At 41.3% G+C, this 20,994-nt stretch overlaps 1 protein-coding gene across 1 annotated transcript in view; it reads right to left on the bottom strand.

Annotated features, from left to right (window-relative positions):
- Wwp1 (WW domain containing E3 ubiquitin protein ligase 1) overlaps positions 1-20,730 on the bottom strand; it is a 96,834-nt gene extending 76,104 nt beyond the window's left edge. The window contains exon 1 of the mRNA XM_032905398.1: positions 20,592-20,730. The gene's annotated coding sequence lies outside the window, so the exon portion shown is untranslated. The remainder of the gene's footprint in view (positions 1-20,591) is intronic.
- Positions 20,731-20,994: the final 264 nt, after the last annotated feature.

Below are 20,994 nucleotides of genomic sequence, written 5' to 3'. Positions count from 1 at the left end.
CTGAAAAAAGAAGGTTTGTGTCAGACACGGTGGCATAGATCTTTAATCCCAGCATTCAAGAGGCAGAGATAGGCAGATGAGTCTGATGTTACCAAGTCCCAAAAGAGGGAAAAAATTATGTGTGGGAGTGTTTTGCCTGTATGTACATCTGTTATGACAAATACATTCCTGGCGACCATGGAATCAGAAGAGGGCAGTATATCCCTGGAGATTGGAGTTACCACATACATTCCTGGTGCCCACGGAGTCAGAAGAGGGCAGTACATCCCCTAAAATTGGAGTTACAGAAGACTGTACAAAGAGTAGAACCCAAGTCCTCTGTAAAAGCAGCTACTGATCTTACGGACTGATCATCTATCCAGCCTCACAATTCTTTAAAAATATCTTTTTATGTATGTGTGCATGTATGTCACATGTATGAAGACGCCTGCAGAAGAAGTACTTCAGATGCCTGAAACTGGAAGGAACTATGGTTGTGGGCTGCCCCATGTTTGGAATCAAATCTGGGTACTGTACTAAAGCAGTAAGTCGCCACCCAACAATTTCTCCAGCCCCTCAAGTAAAATTCTTTAAGACAGAATTACAGAGAGTTAACAGTATGTTTTAGGCAATGGTACAAGAGGTAAAAAAAGCTAATAGGGAAATAAAATTCTAATTATATTGTGTGCCAAACTATAGTTTTATCCTCATATATACTGAGGGCTTCAATAATGAAATTGCATTTGCAATGATCCCTTTGGCAGCTCTAAGGCTACTACAGTCAAAGGAGACTGAACAAGCGCATTGGCAACAAGAAGTGGGTACTCAGACCACAGGACCATGCCATAAGAAACAAAAACAAACAAACAAAAAAACTTCAATGAGAGTAGGCAATGGTGTCCTAGCAGCAGAGGGAGAAGATGAGCAAACGTGGGGAGACAAAACATCCCAAAGTTTATAAGAGCCAGCTTGGTGGTCAAGTGACTAGGACTTCATTTCCAGTGCTGCCACTTAAGGGCTGTGTGCTAAGCTGTATTTTCCACGGCTCATCGTCTGTATCAGCAGAATAAAGAGAGCAGAGCCATCCCCTCCATGCTATAAGGAGCAGCACATAAAACACAGGATACTGGACTTAGTTCTTTGATTCCATGGTGCAAAGTACCCACTATCCAAAGCTAGTTGCTATTCTAATTTTGAAAAGTTACAAGTATGACGTTCAAAGAAAACCTGTCAATATCCCTGTATCAGAAACAGCTAGGTTTAGATTGATGGGGAAGAAATATTTAGAGTCAGTTTTTCAGAGGTAATAAACACAGATGTAACAGGCTGGCTAGTGGAGTAGATATTCTGGAACAATTATTGAGAGGACTAAGAAAGGGTGCTAATCAACTATCACTGAGCAATACTAAAACTGTTTTTCATAACCTACAGGGACAACATTCTGCATGTTAGTATGACTATTCCTAGACATACTTGGTATGCAGCAGATAAGAACAGTGAAAGACTGTAGGGTCAATTCTGATGCAAGAACTCAGAGATGCAAGGCAAGGGAAACAGAAGTTTGATGTCACCAAATTCTTTAACAAAGTAGATATTCAGCCAAGTGAGATTAGGTTAAAACCTACGTGTAGAAGAGACAGAGAGTACATCTAAGCCGATTTTGTCCAGTTCAACCCTTCGAAATTTCCACAGGGTTGTTATTCAGCTGCAGAGAGTAAAAGAGAATCCTATATATAAGCAATATACTATATTTCTATCACTCTGAAATTATAGACCTATCAAACCCTCATGTAGAAGGTTTGGAGGAAGAAAGCTGGGCATGGTGGTGCATGCCTTTAATCCAGTATTGTGGAAGGAGAGGCAGGAGGGTCTCTGTCAGTTCAACATTAACCTAGGCAACTTCAAGAGTTCCAGGACAGCCAGAGCTACATAGTGACACCCTTTCTCATAAAAATAAATAAGTAAATAAATAAATTAATAAATTTGAAAAAACAGAATGGGGAGCAGGTGGGGAAAGTGTGTTTGCTGTTGTTTCTGAGAATGAATCTCACTTGGTAGCCTGACTGGCTACCTGATCCTGAGCACTAGAATTAGACCTTTCATTGCCAGCGCTGGGAGAGCTATCTAACTGCTTGATATCAAGATGCTCTGATAAAGTCAAAGCAATAAAACAAAATAACAAACAGCACTCCCCTCCCCCTCAAAACATCCCATCAGATTAGAATGACCTGAATTGTCTGTACACTTAGCATATACTCAGCACACAGTACTCAGCTTTAGAAGGCCAGTGAAATCCTGTCACAGCTCCATAGGCCTGGATCAGTGAATAGGCATTCACATTGATGGTTTAATCTGTAAGAATGGCAGGAATAAAAAATAACAGAAGGTGATGTCCAGATTCAACAACAGGGAATCTAGTTTTGGGAACAACATTAAGAGAAAGGAAGTAACTCAGTAATAAGATAGGGAAGACACATCCAGTGCTAGAGAAACTTGGCCCAAAGGCAGGGAACGAGAAAGTTACAAATCCTGAATCATTACAAAATTTCAAACTCAGAGAATATAAAAATGATAAATGTGAATGAACCTATCATCCTCCCTACTGAATCTAATAGAAGAGAAAGGAGGAAAGAGCCTGGAAGGAACTCATTGGCAAGGGGGAAATTCCCTACACAGAACTCCAATAGCTCACGCTCTGAGATCAAGTTAGCAACTCTAAAGCAACAAAAATTATTTTATAAAAAGATAAACTATATCCAAGAGCACATCAAAACCATCGTTCACCACGGTCAAGTAGATTTTGTCCCAGGGATGCAAGGTTGGGTCAATGTACAAAAATCCATTAACATAATCCACTATCTGAACAAACTCAAAAGAAAAAAAATCACATGATCATCTCATTAGATGCTGAAAAAGCATTTGACAAAAAATACAACACCCTTCACATGTTAAAAGTATTGGAGAGATGAGGAATCCAAGGACCATATATAAACACAGTATATAGCAAATCAACAGCCAATATCAAATTAAATGGAGAGATACTTGAAGCAATCCCACTAAAATCAGGGACAAGACAAGGAGGCCCATTCTCCCCATATCTATTCAATATAGTACTTGAAGTCCTAGCCAGACCAATCAGATAACAAAAGGAGGTCAAAGGTACACAAGCTGGAAAGGAAGATGATACGACAGTATATGTAAGCAACTCCAAAAATTCTACCAGAGAACTTCTACAGCTGATTAATAACTTCAGCAAAGTGGCCAGATATAAAATTAACTCAAATAAATCAATACCCTTCCTTTATATAAATAATAAACAGGCTGAGAAAGAAATTAGGGAAGCAACTCCCTTCACAACAGCCACAAATAATATAAAATACCTTGGTGTCACTCTAACCAAGCAAGAAAAAGATCTGTATGACAAGAACTTCAAGTCTCTCAAGAAAGAAATCAAAGACCTCAGAAAATGGAAAATTCATGCTCATGGATTGGTAGAATTAATATAGTAAAAATGGCCATCCTACCAAAAGCAATCTACAGATTAAACGCAATCCCCATCAAAATCCCAACATAATTCTTCAAAGACATGGAAAGAGCAATTCTCAAATTCATCTGGAAAAACAAAAAACCCAGAATACTGAAAACAATTCTTAACAATAAAAGAACTTCTGAGGGGATCACCATCCCTGACCTCAACTCCACTACAGAGCAATAGTGATTAAAAACTTAATGGTATTGGTACAGAGACAGACTGGTTGATCAATGGAATAGAATTGAAGACCCAGAAATAAAACCACACACTTATGGACACTTGATCTTTGACAAAGAAGCCAAAAATATACAATGGAAAAAAAGAAAGCATCTTCAATAAATGGTGCTGGTCTAACTGGCAGTCTGTATGTAGAAAAATGAAAATAGATACACCCTGCACGAAGCCCAAGTCCAAGTGGATCAAGGACCTTAACATAAAACCAGTTACACTGAATCTAATAGAAGAGAAAGGAGGAAAGAGCCTAGAAGGAACTCATTGGCAAGGGGGAAATTCCCTAAACAGAACTCTAATAGCTCACGCTCTAAGATCAAGAATTGATAAATGGGACCTCATGAAGCTGGAAAGCTTCTGTAAGGCAAAGGACATAGTCAAAAGGACAAATCAGCCAACTACATATTGGAAAAAAACTTTACTAACCCCACATCCAACAAAGGTCTAATATCCAAAATATATAAAGAACTCAAGAGGCTAACCACCAAAAACCAAACAACCCAATCAAAAAATGGGATATAGAACTAAACAGAGAATTCACAACAGAGGAATCTCAAATGGCTGAGTAGCACTTAACGACCGTTCAAAATCCTTAGTGATCAGGGAAATGCAAATCAAAACGACCCTGCGATTCCACCTTATACCAACCAAAATGGCTAAGATCAAAATCCCAGGTGACAGCACAGGTTGAAAAGAATGTGGAGAAAGAGGTACACTCTTCCTTCCATGGCTGAGAGGATTGCAAACTGGTAGAACCACTCTGGAAATCAATCTGGAGGTTCCTCAGAAAATTGGAAATAATCTACCTGAACACCCAGCTATACGACTCTTGGGAATATACCCCAAAGATGCCCCACCATGCCATCGAGACATGTGTTCCACTATATTTATAGAGGCCTTATTTGTGATAGCCAAATGCTGGAAACAACCCAGATGTTCCATGACAGAAGAATGAATACAGAAAATGTGGTTCATTTACCCATAGAATACTGCTCAGCAATTAAGAACAAGGACAGCCTGAGTTTTGCTGGCAAATGTATGAAACTAGAAAATATCATCCTGAGTGAGGTAACTAAGACCCAAAAGGACATGCATTATATGTACTCACTATTAAGTGGATATCAGCCAAAAAGGTACAGAATACCAAGGTACAATCCACAGAACTCAAGAAGGTTAACAAGCTGAAGGGTCCAAGTGAGGAGAGGAAACCAATCACAGGGGACAGAGGGAGGGAGGAATCTGAGTGGGAAAGGGGACAGAGGGGAGGAGGGGGAACATGACCAGGTATGGGGGGGGGGCACAGGACTGAAAGCCTGAGGGCCAGCAGAGAGAATGGAAACAGGAAACCTTGGGAGGTAGGAGGTGGGGAGGGGGAGGGACCCCTGAAAATGTACCAGAAACCTGGGAGGTGAGGGACTCTTAGGACTAAAAGGGTGGGACCTTAGATGAAATGCCCTACAGTGGGGAAAGGGAACTTGTAGAGTCCACCTCCAATAGAAAGACAGGACATCAAGTGGAGAGATGTGGTTGCCATCCCACAATCAAAAACTGTGACCCAGAATTGTTCCTGTCTAAATGAACTGTAGGGACAAAAATGGAGAAGAGACTGAGGGAAAGAGGTCCAGTAACAGGACCAAACCGGGAGTCCCCAAGGCCTGACACTACTACCGATGCTATGCTGTGCTCACAAACAGGAGCGTAGTATGACTGCCTCCAGAAAGAGTCAGACGCAGATACTTACACCCAGTCAATGGACAGAAGCTGGGGACTCTTGTGGTTGAATTAGGGAAAAGCTAGAAGAAGCTGAGGAGGCTGCCAACCCCACAGGAGGACCAGCAGTCTCGACTAACCTGGACCCCAGAGATCTCTCAGACACTGGTCACCAACCAGGCAGCACACACCAGCTGAGATGAGGCCCCCATCACATACAGCAGAGGACTGCTGGGTCTGGGTTCAGTCAGAGAAGGTACACCTAACCCTCAAGAGACTTGAGGCCCCAGGGAAGTCTGGTGGGGTGAGGGTGGGGACATCCAATTGGAGAGTGGGAGGGGGGTCAGGAGCTATTTTGTATTCCTGCACAAAACATCATGACCAAGAAGGAAGTTGGGGAGGAAAGGATTTATTCACTTTTACATTGCTGTTCACCACCAAAGGAAGTCAAGACAGGAACTCATACAGGGCAGGAACTTGGAGGCAGGAGCTGATGCAGAGGCCATGGAGAGGTGCTGCTTACTGACTTGCTCAGCTTACTTTCTTATAGCACCCAGGACCACCAGCTCAGGCACGGTACCACCCACAATGCCTCCCTCCTCCCCACTAGTTGAGAAAATGCCTTACAGCTAGACCTCATGGAGGCATTTCCTCAAGGGAGGCTCCTTCCTCTGTGATAACTCCAGCTTATGTCAAGTTGACACACAAAAGCAATCAGCACAGATGAGGAACAGTCAGAAGGCGGACAAGTAGGGGGAACAGGGGTTGGGGGTGGGGGGCAATGGATAAATACTGGACTGTAAAAAAAGATTGAAGAATATAAAAAAAGAGGATGAAGAAAAATGCAGGTGAAGCAGTAGTTCAAAGTTTGAGACTTGCCTTTGCCACAATTTCGTCAGTTGTAAAGCGCATGGCTACTTCCGGGTTTCAAATGTGACAGTGTAGTGTGATTGCCCATCACAGAACTATGAGACAATGCTTGGTGGAATGAGTTGGGAGGAAAAGTATTGCTCAAATGAACCACTGCTCCTGGCATGCAATTCTGTATTTGTATTATTACATCTACCACACTGGTTTTACAAGTTGGAATTTGACATTCTTTTTAAGAATGTAGGTTTCTTCTGTCTGTTTCTATTTACTCACTAGACCCCAGCATGCTGTCTTCCTCACTTGCCTGAATGAGCCTTCAAAACAAATGAGTTCATAGCTCACCTTTTTTTCTAAACACCATAAAGTTAAAGATTTTTTCATCTCCCTCTCAGCTTTATTAAGGTATATTTGGCAAGTAAGAATTATGTGCTTTTGTAATATATATCATGATATTATGATGCATGAAATCTTTGTGAAATAATTAAATCAATTATCAAAAAATATAAACCAGAATATAATTTAAGTTAAAGAAAGAATGTTACTTCTACATAGAAAGATAATTTATAAAAAGATATATTGCTAGGTATTTTAATAGCTTTATAAATCAAAATGACAGGCAGGTAGCACATGGTTAGCACAGGACCGCCCTGTGTTAACATTTTAATTGTCCATCTTTGGAAGTTTCTCAGTTGTGTGGAAATTGGGACAGTCAATAGACTTACGGCTCAGTGTAATGAATCCATCTGCACTTAGCTCTTCTTTTGATCTCAAACTAACAGAATTCTGCAAAAAAGCAGTTTCCTACTTACCTGACTCAAAACTGTAGAAAGAACCAGATCAGTTATACAGAATAAAGCAGGGCACAAAATCACACCACAGGGACTACGTAAGAGAGGCAGGTGGGAAACAAACACCCAACGTCTCTCTTAATTCTCAGAAACATTTTCAATAAACTCTAAGTCATCAGTTTGACTCCTAAAGATCTAAATTCTGCGTCAGCTTCCTAATGTTCAGCCCCATTCCAGGCTTTTGTTCAGTCCCACTCTTTTGTTCCCATTCCAGGCTCTCATTTCCATGGTAATCCCCCTGGTCACTGTAAGGCCTTCACAGCCACACCAGTACCGCACCATCTTGTGGCTTGCCAGCCTTCAACACTGTTGCACAGATGACCCTCATCCTCATCTGATGGGCCTTTTCTGCACACAACCCAGCAGAAGCTGTCTCCTCCACTGTGCTTCTCAGGGATGCCCCTCTAGGCCTTCTTTGTCTAGGGATATTAGCAGCAGAACCTTTGAGCCTTTACTTGCATGCATTTTACCCTGGCTACATTTCCAGATGGCTTTTAGGTGGCTTTTGTATTGCAGCATTGTCTTTTTTGTCCTTTCACTTTTCTTCAATACCATCATCAGAATGACCATGTGCAGGTCTGCCTCCCTCCCCTAGTTGTCAGCTGAGTTAAAAGAATCATGTGAATCTAGGATTTCAAGTGCAACCTGGGCAAAATGAGATATTACATGAAGGAAAAGAAATAAATTGTCATAATTTTTATAAAGTACACAAATAAATGCAAAAAAAAATCCTCCTCGAAGAGTCATCAGTTTAGAAAGCACTATTTTACATTAAAATAAATTTAAAATCCTGATTAAATAGCTGAGACAGGGTACTTAAATAAGAAATGGATGACAGAACACAGATTTTTTTTTTTAAGCTTAGAATTACTTCACTGATAGTATGACTTTTCTCATAAAACAAGGAATATTAGTAAATGAGCCATTACTGCACCAATTTAAGTCATAGCTGTTTCGTTTTATCCTGTTGTCTTCCTCAATCACACTTTAATTTTTTACTCCACAGCCCCACTTATAGAAGTTGCCACAGAAAGGTCTGCTGGAACCCTTGTCTGACACCAAGGCACTGAGTATTTAATGGAAGCTCATGTTTGCAAACTCTGAAGACAATATTCTACAACACCACAAGATGGTGATCTTGTACCATAAAAAGAACAAGTTTTAAAAAGTCACTTTTTTTTTTTTTTTTTTTAACAACTTCCCCAAAATAAAATAGTTTGCAAGACAGGACATAAAAAGTATGCATGCTCTGTTTACTAGAAAACACTAGTTCAGAAAGGAAAACGTACTAAACTTAGCAGCCCTTCCAGCTTTTAGCCCAAAGGAGTATTTTAAAACCCAGGGCTGGTGGCTATACCTAGGCTGACTTCCTCCCCTGACCAACCCTACCTTATCATCCACATAAAACCGTTCAATTCAGCCTATGTTTTTTACTAGTTAGGCCTAACAATTTCCCCTCTAGTTAATTAAAGAAGAAGTGACTCCTATTTTTCCTTCTTTCTTTTGGTATCATTCTTTAAGACAGGGTCTCAAGCTCAGGCTGGCCCCAATCTCAGCAATCTTCCTCCTATTTTGGCCTCCAGAGTACTGGGGTCATAGGTGTGAACCAGCATACCCAGCTCAAATGCCTTCTTTTTTTTTTTTAATCTTAAAAGTGCTGATGATAAGTTTCAGTTATGTCACCAAGAGATTACCCCTGAATGGTGTTCAGCACTGGAAGCTAGGTACTTTGTTTTGTCCTAATGTGTTATTTCTCAATATCTTATAACATCCAATATTGTTTTCAAAATGGTTAAAAACTAACTTTAAAGAAAAAATTGCACATTTAGCAATTTTTATTCTTGCCTTACTGAGCATTGTAGAAAAATTTCCCACTCAAATTGCTACCTGGTAACAATTTTAAAAATGCTATTCAAGACTAAACACATCAAAACTTTAGTACAAACTCTGAGACTAAATTACTCTCTTAATACTATTATTCTTGGGTACCTGTGGGGAATACCTATATCCACAGATATAGTGTCCACTAAATGCAATGGAACAATATCTGTATAAAATTACACACATCCTACGATACACTTTAGTCACTTGTAGATTTCCTATCAAACACAATGTAAATCCTATGTAAAATACTTGTTATGCAGTATTGCTCTGGAAATATAAGGTGAGGGGGATCACAAATATGTTCAACGCACTAAGAATTTTCTCTCTAATATTCTCAATACAAGGTTGCTTGAACCTGTAAGGGCAGGACCTACAAACACCGAGGGCTGTCTGAATTTGCTGCATCATGAAGCAGCAAAACGCTTGGTCATGAGGACTTGGAGCAGACAAAGAGACGCAGGAACACAAAGCCCTGACTATCCACCGAGCCCACCCCTGCTGACTAAGTTAGTATTCTTCCACTGTGCACCGGGACCCTCAGCTATGAACACCAAAACTAAGGTCTCCCAACTATTTCTTGATTATTTCTAAATGTATTACAAATTCTAATTTACCGCACAACCATGATCACAATTTATCACAAAATTCACAGCCTAATCTGGAATTCCAAAGTGACATTTTTTTAGATTTGGAAAAGCATGTTGGGGGAAGTTAACACAGAGAACAGTTTTCAATTCAGACATACTTGAGTCCATCCTCAGCTCTCCTATTTGTATATATTTAACCTCAGTTTGCTTTATCTGAAAAATGAGGTTACCAACGTGAAACAAGGGAAAAATCAAAACAGTGCTAATACCAACCCTAGGCAAGTGGAAGAAGAAACTCTTGTTGGAGCCAAGAATCCAGGAAATACCTAGGAGGTGGAGGAAGTGAGATCAAGGCTAGCCTGGACTATAGAGCAAAACAAACAAGGAAACACAAACAAAGCAATCTTAAGGTAATTAAAAGCCATCAAATAAGACACATGCAATATTCTTTACTATATATAAATACTGTCCTTAAGAGTTTCAAAACACACAGTAAGATATAACTTCTTACTAAAGAATCTTCACTCAGAGAAAATTAGACAATTATATAACCAATTAAAAAGCTAAAAATCTGTTCCAGGAAATAATGCAATCTTTATTAAGCTTAAAATATAGTAAAAATACAGTTCATTATACATAGCGTCAGAAGGACTGAAAGTCCCTCATACTTGCTTGCTTGTCAGAACTTATTTTAGTAGTAAACTGGCTACTTATCGTCATTGCCGATGCACACCTCCCGGTTTCCTGTAGCTCAGGTGCTGCCTCAGACTTTCACTGCAATTTTATATAAACAGTATGTGGAATGCTTGCTTGGTCGATTGTTTGCATGCTTTGGGGGTTGGGGAGTGTATGGATGATGTGTACCATCTGCATGTACGTGTGCACCCTTGGCGAGAAGGTTCTAGTCGTCACCGTCTGCAGCTCCTCTGCCTTATTCTCACTGCTGTTTCTGATGAGGCTGGTAGACACAGCTGCAGTACTTCTGCCTCTCCACCCCCACCCCACACACCTAACCCTGGGGCCAGAGATGCAGACAGAGGTCTTTTATAGGGGTGCCTGGGATCTCAGTCTACGTCTCATGGTTGCACCGGTAGGCTCTCATCTACTGAATGGTCTACCAGCCCATCTTCTGAAACTAAATTTGAAGCAGATCTGAATCAGTGAATGAAAATATAGCACGAACATCCCAGTGCGTGCTAAATGTCAGGCTTAAGTCAGCCTACGGTTCTATAAATCGGATGCTATCAGTCTCACTTTCATATGAATAGCTAACACACACAGTTTGATAAAACTCCCGAAGTCAGGTTTACAGAAGCACTGTCATGAGTAACATGAGTACGAGAACTCAAATGACGATTTGTATTTCTTTCTGTAAGATCTGGGCTTTTATTAGATCACCCTTTAAATAAAAATTTAGATTACAAAGAAATTTTAAAATGTAAGGTTACCAAATTTTTCAACCTAGAAAAATAAAATTTTCAAATATAATGTATACCTCGCATTCTGGATAGTCACATCTAAATACTAACATATTTCACACGCCACAGGACAAAAAGAAATGGTCTATTGTTGCCTTCTCCACAGTGAAAACAAACACAAAAACAATGGGCTCCTCGGAAGAGATGCCAGGTCGCCCCAGCTTACAAGGCAGCAGGGCTTGTTTGTCGTCACGAGGAGTACTCACAGTAACCTCTGCTTATGTTCCTTTCTGCTTATGTTCCTCTCCACCGTACTTTGGTTTTCCCCAGGAACTGCTCCCAGGGTAAAAGTCTAGTGTTATGATAGAAGATCTGACTGGGGTTGGAGGTTTGGCTCTGCAGTGAGAGCCCTGGCTGCTCTTACACAGGTCCCAGGTTCAGTTCCCAGCACCCACGTGGTGGCTCATGTCAACTATAACTAGGTTCCAGGGGATCTGTCATTCTTTTTTGGTTTCTGTGGACACCAGGCGGACACCAGGCACACATGGTATACCCACTGATGCAAGCAAAACACTCATACACACAAAAGAGGTAAATAAATTTTAAAAATTAAAAAAAAAAACAAAAACAAAAAGGTCTACTCAGGTGTGGTGGTGCAGCACTAGGGAAACAGAGGCGGGCAGGTCTCTGAGTTTGAGGGCAGCCTGGTCTACAGTGAATTCCAAGACAGTCAGAGCTACAAAGTGAGAACCTGACTCCAAAAACAAACAAACAAAATTGTTTTTAAATCTGATTGAAGTTTGTTGGTCACAGAACTAAGGAACATTTAATGACAGAGAAGCATGCAGACATCACCAGAACGTAAAAGGAGTTTAAAGTTTTTCCCATTTTCACTGACTTGAAACTTAAACCCTTTTTCATGATTTTCTTCCCAAGTTAATGTCCTTATGCTAAGCAATGGCTTTTTCCCAAAAGACATACCACGCCCACAGTTAACCTACTTTCTATCCAAAAGCCCAAATTCCAAATGTGACACACTTCAATCAATGTATCTATTTCTGAGTTGCCTTGTCTAAGCTAAGTAAAATGCAGTAAGACTATCTAACAAATCATTATAATATCTAATTTAACTCCTTCAAGATTACATTTAGAAAAAAGAAGAAATATCTTCAAAGGAATTCTTTGGTAGAATGGGGAATGTTTTCAACAAGGAAGCCAGGGCCATTTTACTTGCCTGCTCAGGACTCTAAGCCCTGGGTATCTGTATTAAGTCTTTTAAAAATCTGGAAGGTTCAGATGTTAAGCTCTTTTTATTTTTACTTTTCACGTGGGTAGGAAGGAACATCTTACCTAGAAAAACTCATATTAGGGCGCCAAATTAGAGTCAGTTTCTGACAACGGGTTAAGGCTCTCAAACAACCTTCTCAAGACAATACACCCTGGAAGACAGGAATAACTTAATGCTTAGGAAACAGCCCGCATGGCTGTTACGCAGAGACTACACCTTGACCAACTGGTCCATACTGCATTAACCTAATGATTATGCTAACAAATTGTGGCCCCCAGGTGTGGAGCCTAATCATTACCAACTGATACATTGCCAGCCTGTTGAGTAGGGATCTTTCCCACAACAACCCTTAATCCTTTCACCACTTATCTGTTCACCTGAGAGGAGAGATCTGATAGACACTTTTGTATACACCCAAACTAACCTCTCACTGTCCTTATAAAATGTCTACTGGCTTGAACTATCAACTTAATACTTAATTACAAAGAATAGCAATCTACTGGCTTATAACATTGAAGCTACTATGATTTTTACTTTTTAAGTATCCTTTCAATTATTCCTAACAAAAACTGAGAAATGAATGAAGACATTCTTTCTGTTTTGCAATTGAAGGAATAGAGGCAACACTGCCAGTAAACAGCCCAGGCAGAGATCAGATCTGCCTAGCTCGAGCTCTTAACTCTAGGTCAAGAGAGCTTCTGTTTTTAAAGACTGCAGGAAGGAAGCAATCTACTGTGCCCCGCCTCTGTGGCTGATTTGTTGTTAGCCTGTCTTTTTGTCCCCCGGGATATGACAATATATGCATATACATATCACATGCTGGCCTCAAACTGGAAATCCTCCTGCCTTGGCCACGCTTAGTTTAACTTATCTCCATCTACAGTCAAGAAGAGCTTACAAAAAGAAGGCTCACTTACCTAACTCTCCCCACCCTAACTTAGCACATACAAAGAGCAGTGCATATTGGCAAGTCAGGACGGATTTATGGCCAAAGTATCCTGCTTCAAGTCAGGACTCAACTATTTGCTTCCACCCACATTAATAATTATAAGTGTACCAAACAGCTCTCCAAAGAACCTGTTTTCCTTAGTTAAACAAAGCTACAATCCCTGCACTTCTGTTAGTGCCGGGACAGTTTTTAACTATCCAAGTAATTAAGGGGCAGGAAGAATGCCAAAAAACACCTTAATGTAATTCCGCCCATCTCGCCTGACTCCAGCCTAAATCGTATTTCTCAGCACACTCAATCACCAAACTCCTCCAATGTACTGTTTAGTGAGAAACATTCAAGTTTATTTGCTGTAGGCTGTAGGGGCTGGATTTTGAGGATAATTGTGTCAATGAAATGCATTACCTCACTAATCTACAAAAATACAAAGTAATAAAAACTAAACCTTCATTTCCTTCATCTGTTAATCATGCCATAACTTAGTAGCTAATTTGAACAATGCAGAAAGATACTAGGAAATTGAGACAAAGTGCCTGGAGGATTAAAATAATGAGAAAAATCCAGCCAGCAACTGATCACTTGTGTGGGGAAGAAAGGTAGCTACTCCTTCAGAGAAGACTCCAGAAATTCTAGGATCCTACAGAGTATCTTCTCCACTATAAAGGCCTCCCTCAAAGGTTCATACCAAACTTTCTTAAGATATTAAAAAAATTTGTGAGGTACACATGGCTCAAGAATGGTCAGGCCACTTTGCTCCTTTGTGATTACAAGGGGTGAAGGGATAGGTCTCTGCTTACCATAGGTCACTGTCTACATGGGGTAAAGTCTAACCAACAAATGAAGCTGGTTAACCAAACTAAATCAATCTGGAATCATGGGGCATGTTCTTTGTTAAACCCCACTATCCTCGAAAACAAGTGGTCAGCCCTCCCTGCTACCCTAGCATGTCAGATGTAACTGCAGAGCACCCCGCTTCTAGGAAGCCCAGCCTATGTATGCTTCACAAATGTTCACACAGACTGTGCTACATTCCGACCTCTATTAGTTACTTTCACAGAACACAATACCTGAGAAAAGCAATGTAGGAAGAGAAGTGTCAGTTTGGGGCACTCCTTCACAGCAGAGGTCACAACAGCAGGAGCATGAACCAGCTGGTCACATCACACCCAAAGTCAGGAGGCAGAGAGCCCAGCTAGTTTTTTCCTTTTCAGTCAGTCCCAACTCCCCCAACTCCAGACTCTGAAATGTGCTGCACATACTCAATGTCCACTCTCTACAGTTAAACCTTTCTAGAACATGGTCAGACACAGCCAAAGGTGTGATTCTAGACTCAGACAAGTTAACAAGATTAACTAGCACACAGCTCTTACATTTCTAACCGAGGACAGAACCAACTGTTATTCTACCTACGCAATCAGCCACGGGCACTGTCATTTGCACTTCAGACTCAACTTTCTCTCTGGCAGGTCCAGCTCAAAGTTTAGATTATGGAAGGGGGGAAGCAGTCCTTAGAAGCTTCAGCTTCCATTGTTCTAGAAGATCTGTCTGTACAGACCTGATGTCGTTCTTATGTAAACCCTGCCATCATCCATTACAAAGTAACCCCAAATGGATCCAAGCGCTCCCTGTCCCATTCATTGTAGACCAACCTGTGATTTCACCAGAACAAGACAGAACTGATTTCCTGCCAGCCCCAGGAACATGCCATTCTTAAGAAGGCCTGGTTCCTTCAGCATTTGTACTCCTCATAGTTCTACTCTACAATGTAAAGCTCACACCATGTTGCAAAGGCCACATGGAGATAAAGGACTACGAAGAGAGGGGAGGAGTGTACACAGCCCCAGCTAAAATGTCAGTTGAATGTAGTCACTGTAGCTATGATGTACAAAGCCAGAAAGAGCCTCAAGGAAGGGCAACCTGAAAGAAAATAAGGCAGTTGCTTTCAGTCACTTGGAGTTAGGGTTGTTTGTTACAGAGCAACAGAAATCTGAAATGATCTGACTGGGTTCCTTGTGCTTCTGCATGACTTGCCCAAATACCCCAGGAAAAGAAGTGTCATTAATTTTACTTTCCCAACATCAGCAGATAAAGTCTGGGTATATCTTGATGTCAGTGATTCTATTGAGCTCTAAGCTCTAGAGGATAGGTTTGTGTATATCGTTTGAAAACTCGGCCCCAGCAGCTAGCACAATGCCTGACATACAGTAACACACAGTGTATGCCATACTTAAGAAAGGTCAAGGTTAAATCCATACACGCTATTCTTAACCTAACTTAGAAATTGTCTGACATATTGCTTTAAAAACCCATACCAAGAATGTTTAAATATGAATTCCAAGTGAACAAAGAGTCTTTAAACATGGAAGGGGTAATATCTAAAGTTGAGTACACAATGGTAAAAATCATGAAATATCAACATATCGCTCTGGAATAAGATTCTGACTTATATGACACTCCCTCAAAATAAAACAAAAACTGAAACTTTTCTTATATTTTTGGTTGTGAGCCTAGCCTTTAACGGCTGAGCCATCTCTCCAGCCCGAAACTTTTCTAAGACTATGCTTTCATATACAAGATAATCAAACAATCTTCAAGACCAGAAATAAAAATCAACAAATTTTCCAAAGTACATTAACGTCAACATTTTACCAATGTTTCTTCCAGGGAGGATAGCCATCTTTGTGTAGTTGCTTGATCCTTGACTAGAGATTAACTATTTGGTGGTAAAACATTTATAAATTTCCAAATTACCAGCCAACAGCCACATCAAATGGAGTTACCATGACAACAAAAGACGGCAACAAACATTTTTTTTTCTTTCTTTTTTTTTTTTTTTTTTTATGAAAGAAAATGTTTATTTGGGCTCACAATTCCAGCTTTTGGATAGATAATAGTCTTCCATGGTGAAGTAGCATAGCAGCAGACAACCATGTCGTTAGAAATGGCAGCAGGAGCAAGAGCTGACAGATCACATTTTTACAGCAAGCATAAAACAGAGAGTCAGCTCGTGACTGGCTGAGGCTATCTACTCGGAATACTAACTCCTGGTAACATACTTCCCCAACCAGGCAGCATCTCCTATCCCTCCCCAATCAACAATACCAACTTGGGACCACTAATTTAAATATCTGACTCTATGGATGACCTTTCTCATTCAAAGTACCACATGATGGTACTTTGCCCAGGGCAACAAACATTTCTAAAAGGTAGTCCTCAGACATCTTATAACTTCAAAGTTCCCCTGTAGGCACATGATCAAAAATTTGATAGAAAAATTAATGAATTAAGAACAAAAATGTTTTAATTAGTTTAGGCTTTAGTTCTAATTCTAATTTGGACTGTTAACTAGTTTAACTTTTTTAAGGTGTCAGTGAACCACTAGATTAGAACAGGATGGTTTTCTCTCACCCACCTAATTCTCAAATGCCACAGGATAGGGTGGAGAAGCTATCATGAAAAGAGTGAAGAGCATCACGGCTATTCTTCTCAATGTCAGCGAACTGAGGACAATCTATGTGTGTCCCTGCCAGGCATTCTTCCACTTGGGTTGGTGACCAGCTCCTTGGACACCATTTATAATGGGAAGTTTTCTGGGTTTTCCACTGCTCATTATAATTACATCATACTTTTATAGGAAAAGCAAAACAATTCTGCCAGGTAGACTGACACAGGCCTTTGGGCCCACTTCCTCAGAGGCAACGCAGATCTCTGTAAGCTCAAGGTCCACACAGGGAGGTCTAGGCCAGCTAGGGTTGAAAGTGAGACCCTTTCTTTTAAAAAAAAAAAAAAAAAAGGAAAATGATTCCAGACTTTTCAATAAGTTTCTATAATTTGAAAAGAAACCAACTAATAACAAGGAGACATCCCTTCCCCCACATGGGTGCACAAAAGTTGTCCCTTAACTACCCTCATGAGAATTAGCTCTTTAATCCTTCCTAGAAAACTGACTGAAAATGAATGCTCATTTGACTCCTCCTGTCAGACACCACCTCCTGAATGAAGGACTGGAACATTCCTAAGGCAGGGAGGAACAGAAAAGACTAAAGTGCCCTTCAGGTTTCTTCTTCTACTGTATGTACAGCCTCTGTAATCTTTTCCCAGATCCCCAATCAGGAGTCACACAGACAGCAATAATTAACATGTCTGACCTGATACTGCTATCTGTTCTCTGCCTACCCATAGCATCCCCCAGCTTCGCCACTTTTCAAACACACAAAAGGAAAGAAAGATGAGTGCAGATGTTCCAGTGAAGACCTGTGTGCCAAGAGTCACAAAACCTTAACTGGGAGGAATCTCTCGGAACCACTAACTCTTTACTTAAAAGACATCAAACTAGAGCCAATCAGCAGCAAATCAGTTATGCTCTTCTCTTCACAGAAAAAAGAAAACCACCACTGTTCGCAAACTCCAGACTCTATCTGACCACTTGCAAGGAGCCTTGTGACACATGAACTAAACTCTCAGGCAAGTTTGTTCCATGATACAACAACAAATTAAAGGCAATATAATAGAATAAAATTACTTGTGGGGTGTGTGCCACAATACAGTGGATTACTGTCTCTAGCTACTTACACAGTAAACTTCTACAGTCAGGGTTAACTTTCCAGTAATTCTGAAAGCTGCCCCCAGCACAATAGACAGCCCATGGGTTTCAGGCAGGAGCTTCAGGTAATTCATGGACTCCCCTAAAATCACATCCACAAAGCATGGGTGCACGTGATCTATTAGTTTCAACAAGGATTAGTAGTCACCCAAGCCTATGAGCATCATACAGGCCTGCTAAGGATAATGCTTTTATGCTACCATTACTTTCCCTATGGACATGGATCCGAATCATTATTTTAACTTTTTAAAAAACAGTTATTTCAGCTGGGCATAGTGGTGTATGCCTTAAACCCAGCACTCAGAAGGCAGAGGCAGGTGGATCTTGGTAAGTTCAAGGCCAGCCTGGTCTACAGAATGAGTTTCGAGACAGCCAGAGCATTAATTTGTGGAGGGAACAGGGTGTGCTTGTGTCTACTTTGAAGAGTAGACTACTTTCCTACCAAGGGGTGGGGGTGTTTATGATCAAACTTCGGTCACCAGGCTTGGCAGCAAGCACCTTTACCCATCTTGCCAATTATCTGAACTTTAACCTGCTTACCAAATTCTATCCTACTTTCCTGTCCTTTCCACTTGTTCAGACCCTTGCTATCTATAATGACAGAAATCCTGAGGTAACTTATGAATTTCCATTTTCTTCCTACCTCAATTCATACTACACAATGCTACTAGATTAATTTTTCTAAGCAAAGGTGTAAAACTGTTCCTTAAACTCAAAAATCATCTGTGGGCCCCGCACTGCCTAGTAACCTGAAATTTATCTAAATTTAACAATAACTCTTGTGCCAACAGTAGTGACACATTCTTTAATTCCAGGGTTGGGAAGGCAGAGAGAGATAGACCTCTGAGTTCCAGGCTAGCCTGGTTCACACAGCAAGCAAGTTGGAGGCTAGTCACACCTATATAGCAAGATCGGTTTCAAAGCAAAACAAAAGAAAGAAAAACAAAAAAGAAAAATAACTTTGTTACTGGTCTTGGTTTTTATTTCAAGTTTTCTTCTCCTATATCCTAAGAACAAACCCTGCAGACTCTGTCCAAACCCTCTTAGATCCTTCTACTAGAACGATCTTTCCTTGCTGACTTCTCACCATCCTTCAGGTCATAGTTTATCGTCCTTCAATCCAGCTTCTTCGAAACAAGAAACTCCTTAACTCATCTGAGAACTACCCTCTCTGAACACAACTTGAGAGAATTCTTATATTTATGAAACATACACATGTACACACAAAGGTATTCTGGATATGGTGCATAGGCCTATGATCTCAGAGGCAGGAAGATGGCAAGTTCAAGGCTAGATTAGGCTACGTAGTGAGATTCTGCCATTTATTCCCCAGAACATAAAAGGAGCATCTGTATATAATCCAACACACAGACCTCCTCCATAATCTGTAAAGACAGAAGCTGCTAATCATTTGATCTACATATATCCCCAAATACCTCATTCTCTCATGCAGTTGATGCTTAATAACTGTGCAAGGATGTAACAGAAATTTCAGCCAATTTAAGAGATTACCATCTCTTTGAAGGCAAGAGACCTGATCAGCCATGTCCTGGGTCTTAAAAGCAGCTCAACATTTTATGTGAAGAACTATTTGGAAATGTTAATAATCTATGTCTCAAAGAGCTAAGCCACATTTTTCAAGCATCTCAATTTCAACAGCTCCAACACTTGGCCATTATCTTCGAAATTGAAAGGTTAACTTCAATAACTTCTAGTTATTTAAAAATGGTAATTTTCAGTCAGTTTAAGTATATAGTCTTATGGCTCAAGGAAGTCAGATAAATGAAAGAATGTCTTTCTTAAAAGGAGAGTTTTACGAACAGTTACACACAGACTTGGTCAGATATGTCAAGTGGATTTATACACAAGCAAAAACTCTTGCAGAAACCTACAGACAACTGTGAACTGGGTATTTCAACAAGAAAAAAAAAAAAAAACCAAATGGGGAGTGGGAAGATACTCTGGCATTATTTTTCCCCGTTACTTTAAGAGTAGAAATTCAATTTTATGCACACAAAAAGATAAAAATTTAACAGAAAAATACCTGACATTTGTGAATTATTTCATGGTGGAAGAGTAAAATATTTCAAAAGCAGAATAGATACACCTTTTTGGCAATAATGAAGAGGAATCGCTTCGAGCAAAGGAACTTCAACTCCAAACCGATGAGTAAAGAAAGGAGAGAGCTATACAATCCTAAGCCACAAAACTGATCATTTAAAGACTGTAAAGGCGACCGGCAAAGTACCAATCCTAACAATACTAAATTTTAAAAGAAGATTTAAAGGAAAAGGGCCCAAATCACGAGACGAGGATTAGAAGATATTGCAAGGTCACTAGAACCTACCAGGTCACCAAAGGTGGAGATTGAGACTGTTGGTGAGAGGAGGTGCGGAGTCAGTGAAAAAACGCTGAATACTAAAAACATGTCAGAAAAGGACAAGCTGAGGCTGGAGTCCCGGCTCGCGCCGGTGGGATCCGGGTGAAAGTCAGGGCAGCAGTTCTGAGGCAGGGAAGCTGGAACGCTAGCAAGCTGCCGGCCAGGAGCCTGAGCACTGCAGTCACCCAGACACTTCGCCGGGCTCCGGTGTCACCGGCACAGGCCGGTGCCAGGGCCAGCTCGGGGCAAGCCCGGCGACCCCACCCCAGCGAACTCCGGCCCGGCCGCCCTCCAGAGCCCCGCTGTGCTTACCCGCGCGAAGCTGCGGCTCCCGGGGCCCGCGGCCACCGCGGCGGCGCCTCCTCAGCCCTCCGCGCCCAAGATCGCCATCTCGCAGCAGGCGTCGGCCGGGCAGCCCAGGCCGCCCGCAGCCACTCGGATCCCGCACGCCAAGCGCGCCGACACCCGGCCCTCCCCCCACCCACCCCGGCCTACACCTCCCTTCCTCGGGAGCGCGCAGCGTACTCGCGACGCCCGTGCCGCGCACAGGCGCGCCTCCCCGCCGGAGCCGCTCTGAGCCTCCGGTCCAGACCGGGAATCCAGCTGCTCTCGAGCATGCGCAGCGAGCGCGCGCCCGGCCCGCCTCGGGGCGACTCCACTCCTCCGGGTCTTCGCGACGGTCTGGCGGAGGGGCACGCCAACCAATAGGAGGGAG

Source organism: Rattus rattus, chromosome 1 (assembly GCF_011064425.1).
Source record: "Rattus rattus isolate New Zealand chromosome 1, Rrattus_CSIRO_v1, whole genome shotgun sequence".
In the NCBI taxonomy this organism is placed as follows: domain Eukaryota; kingdom Metazoa; phylum Chordata; class Mammalia; order Rodentia; family Muridae; genus Rattus; species Rattus rattus.
This window is presented reverse-complemented; position numbering and strand designations above follow the sequence as displayed.